This window comes from Thalassophryne amazonica, chromosome 8, assembly GCF_902500255.1.
Source record: "Thalassophryne amazonica chromosome 8, fThaAma1.1, whole genome shotgun sequence".
Lineage (NCBI taxonomy): Eukaryota > Metazoa > Chordata > Actinopteri > Batrachoidiformes > Batrachoididae > Thalassophryne > Thalassophryne amazonica.
In genome coordinates, this window is record NC_047110.1 from 26,656,842 (window position 1) to 26,672,395 (window position 15,554).

Sequence of the window (15,554 nt, forward strand, 5' to 3'; positions counted from 1 at the left end):
CCTTTGCAGAAAAACAGCCCCATGATGTTTCCACCCCCATGCTTCACAGTAGATATGGTGTTATTTGGATGCAACTCAGCATTCTTCTTCCTCCAAACACGACGATATGAGTTTTTACCAAAAAGTTCTATTTTGGTTTCATCTGACCACATGATATTCTCCCAATCCTCTTCTGGATCATCCATATGTTCTCTGGCAAACTTCAGACGGGCCTGGACACGTACTGGCTTAAGCATGGGGACACGCCTGGTACTGCAGGATTTGAGTCCCTCTCTGAGTAGTCTGTAGCCTGTGTTACTTTGGTCCCAGCTCTCTGCAGGTCCTTCATCAATCAATCAATCAATCAATCAATTTTTTTATATAGCGCCAAATCACAACAAACAGTTGCCCCAAGGCGCTTTATATTGTAAGGCAAGGCCATACAATAATTATGTAAAACCCCAACGGTCAAAACGACCCCCTGTGAGCAAGCACTTGGCTACAGTGGGAAGGAAAAACTCCCTTTTAACAGGAAGAAACCTCCAGCAGAACCAGGCTCAGGGAGGGGCAGTCTTCTGCTGGGACTGGTTGGGGCTGAGGGAGAGAACCAGGAAAAAGACATGCTGTGGAGGGGAGCAGAGATCGATCACTAATGATTAAATGCAGAGTGGTGCATACAGAGCAAAAAGAGAAAGAAACAGTGCATCATGGGAACCCCCTAGCAGTCTACGTCTATAGCAGCATAACTAAGGGATGGTTCAGGGTCACCTGATCCAGCCCTAACTATAAGCTTTAGCAAAAAGGAAAGTTTTAAGCCTAATCTTAAAAGTAGAGAGGGTGTCTGTCTCCCTGATCTGAATTGGGAGAGGAGAGGAGCCTGAAAGCTGAAGGCTCTGCCTCCCATTCTACTCTTACAAACCCTAGGAACTACAAGTAAGCCTGCAGTCTGAGAGCGAAGCGCTCTATTGGGGTGATATGGTACTACGAGGTCCATAAGATAAGATGGGACCTGATTATTCAAAACCTTATAAGTAAGAAGAAGAATTTTAAATTCTATTCTAGAATTAACAGGAAGCCAATGAAGAGAGGCCAATATGGGTGAGATATGCTCTCTCCTTCTAGTCCCCGTCAGTACTCTAGCTGCAGCATTTTGAATTAACTGAAGGCTTTTTAGGGAACTTTTAGGACAACCTGATAATAATGAATTACAATAGTCCAGCCTAGAGGAAATAAATGCATGAATTAGTTTTTCAGCATCACTCTGAGACAAGACCTTTCTGATTTTAAAGATATTGCGTAAATGCAAAAAAGCAGTCCTACATATTTGTTTAATATGCACTTTGAATGACATATCCTGATCAAAAATGACTCCAAGATTTCTCACAGTATTACTAGAGGTCAGGGTAATGCTATCCAGAGTAAGGATCTGGTTAGACACCATGTTTCTAAGATTTGTGGGGCCAAGTACAATAACTTCAGTTTTATCTGAGTTTAAAAGCAGGAAATTAGAGGTCATCCATGTCTTTATGTCTGTAAGACAATCCTGCAGTTTAGCTAATTGGTGTGTGTCCTCCGGCTTCATGGATAGATAAAGCTGGGTATCATCTGTGTAACAATGAAAATTTAAGCAATACCATCTAATAATACTGCCTAAGGGAAGCATGTATAAAGTGAATAAAATTGGTCCTAGCACAGAACCTTGTGGAACTCCATAATTAACTTTAGTCTGTGAAGAAGATTCCCCATTTACATGAACAAATTGTAATCTATTAGACAAATATGATTCAAACCACCGCAGCGCAGTGCCTTTAATACCTATGGCATGCTCTAATCTCTGTAATAAAATTTTATGGTCAACAGTATCAAAAGCAGCACTGAGGTCTAACAGAACAAGCACAGAGATGAGTCCACTGTCCGAGGCCATAAGAAGATAATTTGTAACCTTCACTAATGCTGTTTCTGTACTATGATGAATTCTAAAACCTGACTGAAACTCTTCAAATAGACCATTCCTCTGCAGATGATCAGTTAGCTGTTTTACAACTACCCTTTCAAGAATTTTTGAGAGAAAAGGAAGGTTGGAGATTGGCCTATAATTAGCTAAGATAGCTGGGTCAAGTGATGGCTTTTTAAGTAATGGTTTAATTGCTGCCACCTTAAAAGCCTGTGGTACATAGCCAACTAACAAAGATAGATTGATCATATTTAAGATCGAAGCATTAAATAATGGTAGGGCTTCCTTGAGCAGCCTGGTAGGAATGGGGTCTAATAAACATGTTGATGGTTTGGATGAAGTAACTAATGAAAATAACTCAGACAGAACAATCGGAGAGAAAGAGTCTACCCAAATACCGGCATCACTGAAAGCAGCCAAAGATAACGATACGTCTTTGGGATGGTTATGAGTAATTTTTTCTCTAATAGTTAAAATTTTGTTAGCAAAGAAAGTCATGAAGTCATTACTAGTTAAAGTTAATGGAATACTCAGCTCAATAGAGCTCTGACTCTTTGTCAGCCTGGCTACAGTGCTGAAAAGAAACCTGGGGTTGTTCTTATTTTCTTCAATTAGTGATGAGTAGAAAGATGTCCTAGCTTTACGGAGGGCTTTTTTATAGAGCAACAGACTCTTTTTCCAGGCTAAGTGAAGATCTTCTAAATTAGTGAGACGCCATTTCCTCTCCAACTTACGGGTTATCTGCTTTAAGCTACGAGTTTGTGAGTTATACCACGGAGTCAGACACTTCTGATTTAAAGCTCTCTTTTTCAGAGGAGCTACAGCATCCAAAGTTGTCTTCAATGAGGATGTAAAACTATTGACGAGATACTCTATCTCCCTTACAGAGTTTAGGTAGCTACTCTGCACTGTGTTGGTATATGGCATTAGAGAACATAAAGAAGGAATCATATCCTTAAACCTAGTTACAGTGCTTTCTGAAAGACTTCTAGTGTAATGAAACTTATTCCCCACTGCTGGGTAGTCCATCAGAGTAAATGTAAATGTTATTAAAAAATGATCAGACAGAAGGGAGTTTTCAGGGAATACTGTTAAGTCTTCTATTTCCATACCATAAGTCAGAACAAGATCTAAGATATGATTAAAGTGGTGGGTGGACTCATTTACTTTTTGAGCAAAGCCAATAGAGTCTATTAATAGATTAAATGCAGTGTTGAGGCTGTCATTCTCAGCATCTGTGTGGATGTTAAAATTGCCCACTATAATTATCTTATCTGAGCTAAGCACTAAGTCAGACAAAAGGTCTGAAAATTCACAGAGAAACTCACAGTAACGACCAGGAGGACGATAGATAATAACAAATAAAACTGTTTTTTGGGACTTGATGAGGGGATGGCAGGGGGAGAGAAGCTGCAGCATCAGGTCCCTCCGTGTAGTTCTGGGATTTTTGTTCACTGTTCTCATGATCATTTTGACCCCACGGGATGACATCTTGCATGGAGCCCCAGGTCGAGGGAGATTATCAATGGTCTTGTATGTCTTCCATTTTCTTACAATTGCTCCCAAATTTGATTTATTCACACCAACCTGCTTGACTATTGTAGATTCACTCTTCCCAGCCTGGTGCACATCTACATTTTTCTTCCTGGTGTCCTTTGACAGCTCTTTGGTCTTGGCCATGGTTGAGTTTGGAGTCTGACTGTTTGAGGCTGTGGATAGGTGTCTTTTATACAGATAACGAGTTCCAACAGGTGCCATTAATACAGGTAACAGGTGGAGGACAGAAGAGCTTCTTGAAGAAGAAGTTACAGGTCTGTGAGAGCCAGAAATCTTGCTTGTTTGTGGGTGACCAAATACTTATTTTCCACCATAATTTACAAATAAATTCTTTAAAAATCCTACAGTGTGATTTCCTGGATTTTTTTTTCTCATTTCGTCTCTCATAGTTGAAGTGTACCTATGATGAAAATGACAGACCTCTCTCATCTTTCTAAGTAGGAGAACTTGCACAATCAGGGGCTGACTAAACATTTTTTGGCCCCACTGTATATGTGTGTGTGTGAGAGAGAGAGATTCTACTTCCACTCAGCCAAAAGTTGTCACAAAAAGTCCTGTCAAACCATGTGGCATCTGTCCACTGGAGAAAGTTACACTGTTATGTGTCGGACGCAGCTCGGAGAACCGACCAGCGTTTGAAGGACCCAGTATGAAATAAGCAGAGCACGGTACAAAGGCTAACTGAATTTAATACATAACAGTGATCATAATAATAATAAAAGGTGCGGTCTGGCGTGGTGCGCTCCCAGCAGCGCTAATGGTCCGGAGCCAGAAGCTGTTTCGGACCCAAGGACCCCGCCGACACCCCCCAGGTGGCCGCAACAACCGAGTCTGTGAAAGAAGGAACCATTATGTGAGTCCACACTCTACACACAGAACACTTAAAGGTGTACAAACAGCAAACACTTCCTGGCTTGATTACTGATCAGCTTCCAACCTGCAGGCATGGAACATCCTGTTCACAAATCACCACCGCAGTGGAAGCTGATACATGACTAACATACAGCTCAATACAATAAGGTGTGAGGGACACCACATTTACTGACTGTATAACTGTTAGTCACAAAATCCAACGTACCTCAGGAAGTGTGCTGACGAGCGTGAGACCTCACCCTCTCCTCTTTCACAGACCGTGCATCAAACCTGGACATTCTCAGCGTCCGCTGCTGATGAGATGGCTCCCAAGACGACGATCTCACCCGTCTGGTCACAAGGTCGAGTCTCTGGCAAATGCACACTGTGCACTTCAGTCTTAAATGCCAACATACTCCAATCCCTCCAGATGCACCTCAGCTGTGAGTCCTGACGAGTCGCAGGTGATCAGGGTGAAGTCCTAACAGCCTCAGCAACACAGCCACTCAGTCCCAAATGCATGCCACCTGGGAGGAAACACAAAAGGCAAACAAACCAGCAGCCAGGCCCCCCCAGCCATACAACATACACTTTCCAAATTAACATTTGAAGAGTTCAGATCCAAAACCCAGTATCTCCAAAACCATACATTTTTAGTTGAGGCCAACATGTACTTGGCTGTCAAGAGGACCATCAGTGTGCAAAATATTAAAGAATTGAAACAAACTGTTTTCATTTTGTTGATGAAAGTCTGTGCATTTACGAATATGGTTTTCTTTAAATTTTCATTTTCATCTGCATTTTTCTCCATTAAAAAAAAAAAAAACTTACTGGGTTTTGCATCTGAACTCTTCTTCTTTTTTTTTTTTTTTAGAATAGAATAAATAGAATAGAATACCTTTATGGATGAAATAAATAGAATAACATAATTAGTTGTAGTACATCAACAAAAATAATTGTAAAGAAGTGTGAATATAAATATAAAATAAAATTAAAAAGACATGTTCAGCCATGTTACTGCATTTCCCAGGATATTTTTTGCAGTTAATAGTGCATAGATTTTATTTTGCAGTTATTATTGATCAGTTATTAATAGTTATAAGAATTAAGTTCTTTGATTGACCGTGAATACAAAGTGTTCATAAGTACAGCACTGTGGGTCTTAATATACCTGTAGCACCTTCCAGAGGACAGTGAAGTACAAAGTTGGTTTCTTGGGTGTAATGAATCCTTGATTGTGTTTGTGACCTGACATATGCATCTGTAAATCTCTGTAAATGTCCCTCATGAAGGCAGCTATTTGCCCGCGCTCTTCTTTGCTGACTTAATCACTCACTATAGTGTTTGTTTGTCGGCCACAGTACAGCTGACGTCCCACACTAACACGTCATAAATCAGTATATTTTTAACAGAGCAGTGGCGGAAGGACAGCAGCAGCACCTGAGATGGGACAGGTTCGCTCTTCTCTGCGTCCACGGGAAGGTGAGTGGCACCGATGTGCCTTCTTCACCAGCACCACCATCTGTGAGGTCCTGGGAGACGTGTGTGTGCCTCAAAATTTGAAGGGAGACACTCAGTCATCAGTGTTGCCATAGTTACTTTATTAGTTACTTTATACAGTTACTTCATTAGTAGTTGTGGACAACTTATTGGCTAATAAAGTAACTAGTAATCTAACTTGGTTATTTTTAAGACAGTACTCAAAAAAGTAACTATTAGTGACTTTGCAGATTAGTTACTCTGCTGATTACTCAATCTTAAAAGTAATCAATTTAGATTACTTATTACATTATTTACTAGTTACAAGTTGTCAGCAGCTGCTAATAAAGTAACTGCATAAAGCTGCTAATGAAGTAACAGTATAAAGTAAAGTAAGTCCCTTCGGCTGCTCCCTTGTTTGCACTCGGGGTCGCCACAGCAAATCCAAGCTGGATCTGCATGTTGAATTGGCACAGGTTTTACGCCGGATGTCCTTCCTGACGCAACTCCACATTACATGGAGAAATGTGGCAGGGGTGGGATTTGAACCCGGAACCTTCTGCACTGAAACCGAGTGCACTAACCACTTGGCCACCACCCCTAACTAACTGTATAAAGTAACTGTATAAAATCACTAGAAAAAGCAACTTTTATAAGTAATTGTGGCAACACTGCCTCTTATGTTACAAATGAATAGGTTCCTGTGCTTCCTGAAGATGATAACCTACGTATCATAGTTGCTCATCTTAGAGGCGTTGAGTGCAAAATTGTTGAGTTTTAACCTTTTTAGGGACAATTCAAGGTCATATGTCGATTTGACTTTTTTTTTGGTCTAAAAGCAATTTCATTTAATTTAGTTGACCTAACACTCAAGCCCAACCCACTAGACATCACCTCCCCCGAGGTCATGGTCTAGTGGTTAAGGTGTTGGGCTTGAGACCAGAAGATCCTCGGTTCAAATCCCCGCCTGACTGGAAAATCACTAAGGGCCCTTGGGCAAGGTCTTTAATCCCCTATTGCTCCCGATGTGTAGTGAGCGCCTTGTATGGCAGCACCCTGACATCGGGGTGAATGTGAGGCATAATTGTAAAGCGCTTTGAGTGTCTGATGCAGATGGAAAAGTGCTATATAAATGCAGTCCATTTTATTTATTTATTTATTTTTACAATTTGCTAATGTTGACGCATTTTTACTCAAGGCCATCGGGTATTGCCAAGGCTTTTCGTCCATCCATCCGTCTGTCTGTCTGTCTGTGCTCAGCATTGTCAGAAACTGTGGAGATGTGGCGCAGCAGGCGGGTGAACACCAATGCAGACTAAGATGGAGGATAAATAAAAGGTTTAATCAGAAACAGGCTTAGGTCAGTGCACAGGATGACAATCAGACTGGTGGCAGGACAGATGGTCGTAAGGCGGAGGTGTGGTCAGTAAACAAGCAGAGTTCCAGCGCGGGCAAACAGGTACATAGGAGGTGGCAAAAACGGAGTCAAAAAACAGGCTGGGTTCAGGCACGGAGAAGCAGGATAACTGGCTGAAACAAAAACGTGGTCAAGGACAAGCAGAGGTTGAGAACAGCAAAACGACAGACTAAGGCAAGATACAGGAGGCTTGGAATGAGGATGCACAATGAACGAGCAGTGAGCTGTGGAAAACAAGGGGCTTAAAAGCAGAGGTTAATCAGGGTGTGATTAGATGCAGGTGCAGGGCAGAAGGCATGGCTGGATGAGACAAGAGTGGAGTGACAGGTGGGTGTGTCAGACAAAAACAGCAACAAGAGGAATGTGACAGTGACAGAACAAATGTTAAACAATTAGGAAATAATGATACCTATAATACAAACGTGAGGGAAACAGAATAAACAAATGAAAAAGCGGAAACAGAACAACAGAAAATTAAAGGCTGGATCTAAACTACAGGAGAACTCAACAAGTGGCCGAAGTGTAACAGATAATCCTGAGGGACTAATCTGCTCAAAACAGAGTGACTGACTAACCAGAAAATAAAGGACAAAGACTAAACTAGAACAGAACTCAATAAGTGGCTGAAGTGTAATGGGCCTTTCACATAGAACGCTTCAGCGCGACGTGTCAAAGCTTCCCAATGTGTCGTGACGTCAGACGCTTCCCTTTGGAAGTGCCAAGGGGGGCGGAGATTACTACGTCACGACACATTGGGAAGCTCTGACGCATTTTTACTCAAGGCCATCGGGTATTGCCAAGGCTTTTCGTCCATCCATCCGTCTGTCTGTCTGTCTGTGCTCAGCATTGTCAGAAACTGTGGAGATGTGGCGCAGCAGGCGGGTGAACACCAATGCAGACTAAGATGGAGGATAAATAAAAGGTTTAATCAGAAACAGGCTTAGGTCAGTGCACAGGATGACAATCAGACTGGTGGCAGGACAGATGGTCGGAAGGCGGAGGTGTGGTCAGTAAACAAGCAGAGTTCCAGCGCGGGCAAACAGGTACATAGGAGGTGGCAAAAACGGAGTCAAAAAACAGGCTGGGTTCAGGCACGGAGAAGCAGGATAACTGGCTGAAACAAAAACGTGGTCAAGGACAAGCAGAGGTTGAGAACAGGAAAACGACAGACTAAGGCAAGATACAGGAGGCTTGGAATGAGGATGCACAATGAACGAGCAGTGAGCTGTGGAAAACAAGGGGCTTAAAAGCAGAGGTTAATCAGGGTGTGATTAGATGCAGGTGCAGGGCAGAAGGCATGGCTGGATGAGACAAGAGTGGAGTGACAGGTGGGTGTGTCAGACAAAAGCAGCAACAAGAGGAATGTGACAGTGACAGAACAAATGTTAAACAATTAGGAAATAATGATACCTATAATACAAACGTGAGGGAAACAGAATAAACAAATGAAAAAGCGGAAACAGAACAACAGAAAATTAAAGGCTGGATCTAAACTACAGGAGAACTCAACAAGTGGCCGAAGTGTAACAGATAAACCTGAGGGACTAATGTGCTCAAAACAGAGTGACTGACTAACCAGAAAATAAAGGACAAAGACTAAACTAGAACAGAACTCAATAAGTGGCTGAAGTGTAATGGGCCTTTCACATAGAACGCTTCAGCGCGATGTGTCAAATCTTCCCAATGTGTCGTGACGTCAGACGCTTCCCTTTGGAAGCGCCAAGGGGGGCGGAGATTACTACGTCACACTCTGGCTGTTACCACAACCTGAAAAAAGTTCAGCGATCGCCATCCTGAATTTGCGTCGCCAGAACCACAAAAAAGCTTTAAAAAACAGCAGTAGAATGATTCTCCCATCACTGACTCCACCAGGTGATTTTACTGATTAATATCACTTTGAGCAGATGGAATCAGTTAATCAGTGAAATCACCTGGTGGAGTCAGTGGCTGCAAAGAAAACCTGCACCCTCATGGCTCTTTCTGGAACAGGTTGCCTACCCCTGTTGTAGCGAATGCATACAAATTGGCCACGAATAAAGTGTTTTTATTACATCTGCTTTGCAGCTGATTTGCGGACAATCTGTGAATGCATAACAAACACGTCACGTAAACCCAAAGTGTGGCAGAAAGCGACATACCTGCCAGTCAGTGCCGGTCCGGCTGTGTAAATCCACAAAGACGTAATAGCTGCTGCAATCCAGACTTTTATTTAACACCAACAAAAGGAAGAGTTGCTGTTTACCCACAACTCACTCAAAAAAAAAAAAAAAAACTGAAAAAAACCCCCACAGTCTCACACCCCGAGCGGCTTCCCCTCTTCCACTCCCCAAACTCATGAACAGTTAACCCTCGCATGACAACACTCTGTGATCAACTTGTCCAAGTCCAGCAAATGCTCCAGAGGCTGTATTGTTGGTGTGAATAGTGATGCCGACGGCCCAAGTGCGCTTCTTTTATGACCGCAATGCAGAGGCCGTGCACGCGCAACATGTGCACGATGCATTCATAATACACCCGTAATACTGCTGTGATAATCTCAATGTGTCGGATCAGTTTCCTCACTACATGCGTTATATAACCATGATTGTTCATCATATATTTGTTATACGAGGTCTGTCCGAAAAGTAACAGACCTTTTTATTTTTTTCAAAAACTATATGGATATGAATCACGTGTGATTGCATCAGCCAAGCTTGAACCTTTGTGCGCATGCGTGAGTTTTTTCACGCCTGTCGGTTGCGTCATCCGCCTGTGGGCAGGCTTTGAGTGAGCAGTGGTCCACCCCCTCATCTGATTTTTATTGTCAGGGAAATGGCAGAGTGACTGCCGCTTTGCTCCATGAAATTTTTTTCAGAAACTGTTAGAGACAGCCAGTTGGAAACCATTCGAAAGATTCAGATAGCTTTCGGTGAAGATTCTGTCGGCGTCACACATTAAGCAGTGTTAAAACCTTTTTAAAGATGGCCCACAGTGGCGGAGGGTGCGCGGCGCGCCGAGCGGCCATCGACAGGCTGGAACGACCAGATCATTTCCAAACTGAATGCTGTGTTGATCTGGGACATCGTGTGACTACCACAGAAATGGCAGGAGAGCTGGACATAGCACTTTTGCTGCACATTCCACTGTTACAGGAGATTTTGTAATGAAAGATGTGCGGAGGAATTCGCGTGTCGGCACGGAGCCGCTCATGGCGCACAAAAAAAAAAAAAAACGTGTTGGAAGTCTCACAGGACATGTTGTGGCATGTCCATCTGTTACACAATTTCTCGGATACTCACTCGACTGAAAAGCCATCGAAAGCCGTCTGAATCTTCCGAATGGTTTCCAACACGGACAATGAAAATCCAACGAGGGGGCTGGACCAGTGCTCACTCAAAGCCTGCCCACAGGCGAATGACACAACCGACAGGCGTGAAAAAACTCACGCATGCACACGAAGGTTCAAGCTTGGCTGATGCAAGCGCACATGATTCAAATCCATATAGTTTTTTTCTTCAGAGTACTGCTTTATAAATGAGCAGTCCTGTGACACGTTTCTGTTTTGTACACATCAGTGGTTTCTGCACCGATCTTTTTTGTAGAGATCAGTGGTTTCTCCCACTAGTCTTCCGTGTTTTGGCCCGACCCATTGTTCCTATTGGACAGCGCAAAGCTACGTCACAGCTCATAGCATCGAAAGTTGGGTTGGGTTGAACTTTGACCGTGTCAGCCTGCTGACAAGCGGCAATGCGCGCTCCGGTCAGAAGCGTCGCTTTAGCTCGGCTTTTGATGCGACGCTTCTGACGCCTCTAAAAAGCAACGAATCTCATTGAAAATAATGCTTTTTAGACTGATTCTTGACGCCTTTGATGCTTCCGACGCGTTCAGTGTGAAAGGCCCATAGCAGATAATCCTCAAAGCCTAACATGATAACACAGAATTACTAAAATAAAAAGCAGAGACTAAACTAGAACAGAACTTAACGTGGCTGAAGTATAACAGATAATATAACCAAGACTAACCGAGACCCTGTACAAATATCACAGAGACATTCCAAGTCCATTAAATGGCAATAAACAGCTGACATGCGGGTTAAAATAGCGTAACAGCTGTTTTAACCTGTCAGCTATTTTTTAAAGGGATTATTCAACATTAATTCTCTTATAAAAGTTCCTTATCCGGTTGTTAAGTGTGACGTAATGCATCATGTGGTTTTCGACTTCCAGCTCCAAAGAAAAAAGGCGCACTGTCATTATCATTGAGAAATGCACTGAGACTCTCTGATCAGGCTGCACTTAAACTGTTGCACACGGACAACAGCATTAACATCGCAACATAAAACTCTTAGTATATTGTGCCTAAAACTCTCCTGGATATACTAACTGGGTTTTTAGACATTGTTATTGCATTTGTTTTATGTACAAATGCCAGAAGCTCAGGTCGTTTTTTCACTATTTTCATTGGGAGTTGCGTTCATGTCATTCTGGGGGAAAGTGAAGTTTGCTCTTTAACTTCCTGTTTATTGTAATAACTATTTTTTTATTAACAAACAGACGTATATTTTACCTGTGCATAATAAAATATATAAAGTAAAAGAAAAAAAAAGTTTTATTAAGTGTTCTGACCATAGAACCAGACGAATGCGGTTAACGGAAGTGGAGGCGGAGAAGGGAGGGACGGAGGTTTGCGCACACTGTAAACACAAACTAAAACTGTAGATCCTTAAAAGGATCATACAGACGTAACTTTAATTGTAAACTTGCAGGTCTTTGGACCCGGAAACAGATTTATCACGTGATGCGTTACGTCAGAGCTTAACAACTGGATAGAGATTGAGAGTTTTATGACATTTGACAGAGTCTACAAGCTTAATACTGATTATATATTGTTCAAATTCAGCCAGAGATCTGTGTAAATTGGGGGTTAAAACAGCTGCCACACACACACACACACACACACACACACACACACACACACACACACACACACACACACACACACACACACACACACACACAAAGTAAAAAAAGTACTTTCATTGAAAGAACACAAAGCAAAAGATGAAAAAAATAACATTCCACTCACTCCAGTGTAAAGGTTTCCAAATAAGTCCACAACAAAAACAAGCCTTCACGCTTGGGAGTGATCAGAATTGCGATCCCCAGCCATGGAGCGGTCCACTCATCCTCAGTCACTTGGATCCATAGCCAGAGAGCCATTTTCAAGTTCCACTTGGCCAGTGAATAATGTCCAGCTCCACCTGCTCTCAGGTTCTGATCGGACATTATGTGTGCACATTAGGCGTGCGCATAATGTCCGATCACAGCTCTGCCTTGTGGCACATAGAAGTGCTATTATGCTCTGAGTACTGGGGGGGACAAGATGGCGCCTGTGTGTTTTCCGGCTGCTGCTTGCCTGCTACCATGTCGTTTTTCTGTTATTTTCCTGATTGTGTGTGCTCTCATATCAGCTTTGATGGATAGCGATTGCGTGAGTGCAATACAGATTTATGATCGCGACTCTCTTTTTAAAATTAATGAGACAATGGAATGCCTCTTTCATGACTGGGACAGCTACAAGCAAACTTTCCCACCTCCGTTTGTGTGTTCCCCCTCCTCCCGGGAATACCTGATGTTGTGGCGACGTCCAGGTAGTCCGAAAAAGAGGAGAAGAGGCTGCAGAGCGGGTGTCCAGGTTCGGATCAGACAAGGAGTGTGGCGTGCGGCTCGTGGATACCGGAGTTACAGGTGGCTTTGCCCAGTTCCACTCTTGCAGGGCCATACGGCTGGCGGTGCGGCCCTGTTCACGCATCCCACCACTCCTCTGTGTTGCAGGACTCAGCCTGGACATCACTGGGTCCCTGATAGACGAGTCGCTTGGGTCCCGGGTCCGTCCCTGCTTTCCGTGTTTACATCTCGGGAGCAGCGTGGGTTTTGCCGGTACAGCGGTGCCTCACATGACCGTGGGAGATGTCTGCAGCCTATCCCGCTGTGCTCAGCGGATCCGACTACCGCCTCATTGTTGAGTCGGATTGGATTATTGAATGCACACTCTATTTCAAATAAAGCGTTCTCCATTAATGAGCTTTTTGTCAGGAAAAACTTGGACTTTCTTTTCCTCACATAAACGTGGCAGAGGGAAAATGAATGCATCCATTTAAATGAGCTCTGTCCTGCTGGTTGCTTAGCAGTGGGTAAGCCCCACCCGTCGCGCGGGGGGAGGACTGGCTGCTGTGCACCGGGACCGGTACACATGCAGACTGTCGGATACGAGCCACGCCCCCTCTTTTGAGGCGCTGATGATGGAAGTTGGTTCCTCACATAAATTTTATAGTATTTTGATCTATCGACCTCCTGGCCCTGCTGGGACTTTTCTTAAGGCTTTTACTGACTTTTTATCGTCTATAATTAGATTGGAAAAGGTCTTAATTTTGGGTGATTTTAATTTCCAGATTGATGTTGATACTTCTACTTCAGCAAGAGAGCTTATAACTATGACAGAGGCTTTTAATTTTAAACAGTATGTGTCAGGTCCCACTCACAACAAGGGTCACACGTTGGATCTGGTTTTTGCATTGGGCCTGGAAATTACCAATGTATGTGTGGACGATGTTCTCCTGAGTGACCATTGTTGTGTTTTCTTTGATTTGATGGTGCCATCTGAGCCTCGACCTGTTTCTACTAAGGCAGAAAGGAAAATTATCACAGAGACAACAGCTACGCTTTTCTGTGATAAGTTCAACCCCTTACTTTTTAATGATTTCACTGAAACTGATTGTTTCATGAGTAGCTTTAATAGCTACTGTGCCACTATCTTGGATCAAGTGGCACCACTTAAGGCTGATGGAGCTCCTCGTGAAAGTTTCTGTCCTTGGATAAATGATGGGATTATGACTCTAAGGAGAACATGTCACCAGATTGAACGCTTATGGAAGTTAACAAAACTGGAGGTTCACAGGCTACATTTAAGAGACTTAATATCTTCCTTAAATAGGATGATAGAGGAGGCCAGGATGAGTTATTTTAATCACCTGATTGCCTCCAATAAAAGAAATCCTAAAGTGCTTTTTGACACAATCAGCTCTCTTGTGTCACCTGCTGCTGTCACTCCTGTTATCTCTAAAGCTAGTTGTGAGGAGTTCCTGGATTTCTTTATTGATAAGGTTAGAGTTATAAAGGATAACCTGCCCCCATGCCATGCTCCCCAGCACTGGGAACCTCCCACTCAGTGCTGGGCCTCATTTGAGCCTGTTACTGTAGAGGACATCTCAACCATCATGAATAAAATGAAGCCATCCTCTGGTATTTTGGATGGATCTTCCGTTTAAACTGTTTGTGAATGTATTTGACTCCATCGGGCCCTACATTGCTAAAATGTTTAATATGTCTTTGTCGAGTGGTGTGTTTCCCTGTTATTTTAAACATGCCATTGTGGAACCACAGTTAAAGAAAGCTGGATTGGATTCTACAGAACTCAAGAACTTTAGGCCAATATCTAAAACCCCTTTCTTGGCCAAAGTCTTGGAAAAGGTAGTCTTGGGACCTGTTTTGTTGTCGTTGTATCTCCTTCCTCTCAGCAAGCTGATCCAGCAGTTCAGTGATGTGTCCTATCATTTGTATGCTGATGATCTGCAGTTGTACTGCTCTTTTAAGACAACTGAGCCACAGAAACTCTGCTCTCTCACAAATTGTTTGGCCAAAATTACAGAATGGCTCACTGAGAACAGTCTGCAGTTAAATTCCAATAAGACTGAGACTCTGATTGTAGCACCAGATAGTGCTGTACCTGGAATTAAGCAGCATCTCGGTAGCCTAAGCTGCACGGTCAAAAGCAGCCTGCGTAACCTGGGTGTCATTTTGGATGGAGGGATGTCTCTGGAGCAGCACACAAATTATCTGGTTAAGAACAGTTTTTTCCAAATTTGGAACATCTCTAAGCTCCGTAAGATGGTGATTTTAAAAGAGCTTGAGATGATTGTTCATGTGTTCGTCTCATCGCATTTGGATTATTGTAACAGTCTTTTCACCTGTCTGAATAAGAAGGAGTTGGCCCGCCTGCAGGTTGTGCAAAATTCTGCTGCGCGCCTGCTTACCCGCACCCGCAGGAGGGACCATATTACTCCTATCCTTAATACTTTGCATTGGTTGCCTGTCTCCTACAGGATTCATTACAAAATCCTGGTATTGACTTTTAGAGCTCTGCATGGACAGGCACCGGAGTACATCAGGGACCTAATCCAGCCTTATGCTTCCTCCAGGAGCCACAGGTCGTCCAATCAGAACCTGTTGATGGTTCCTCGGACTCGTTTTAAAACTCACGGGGACAGATCTTTTAAAG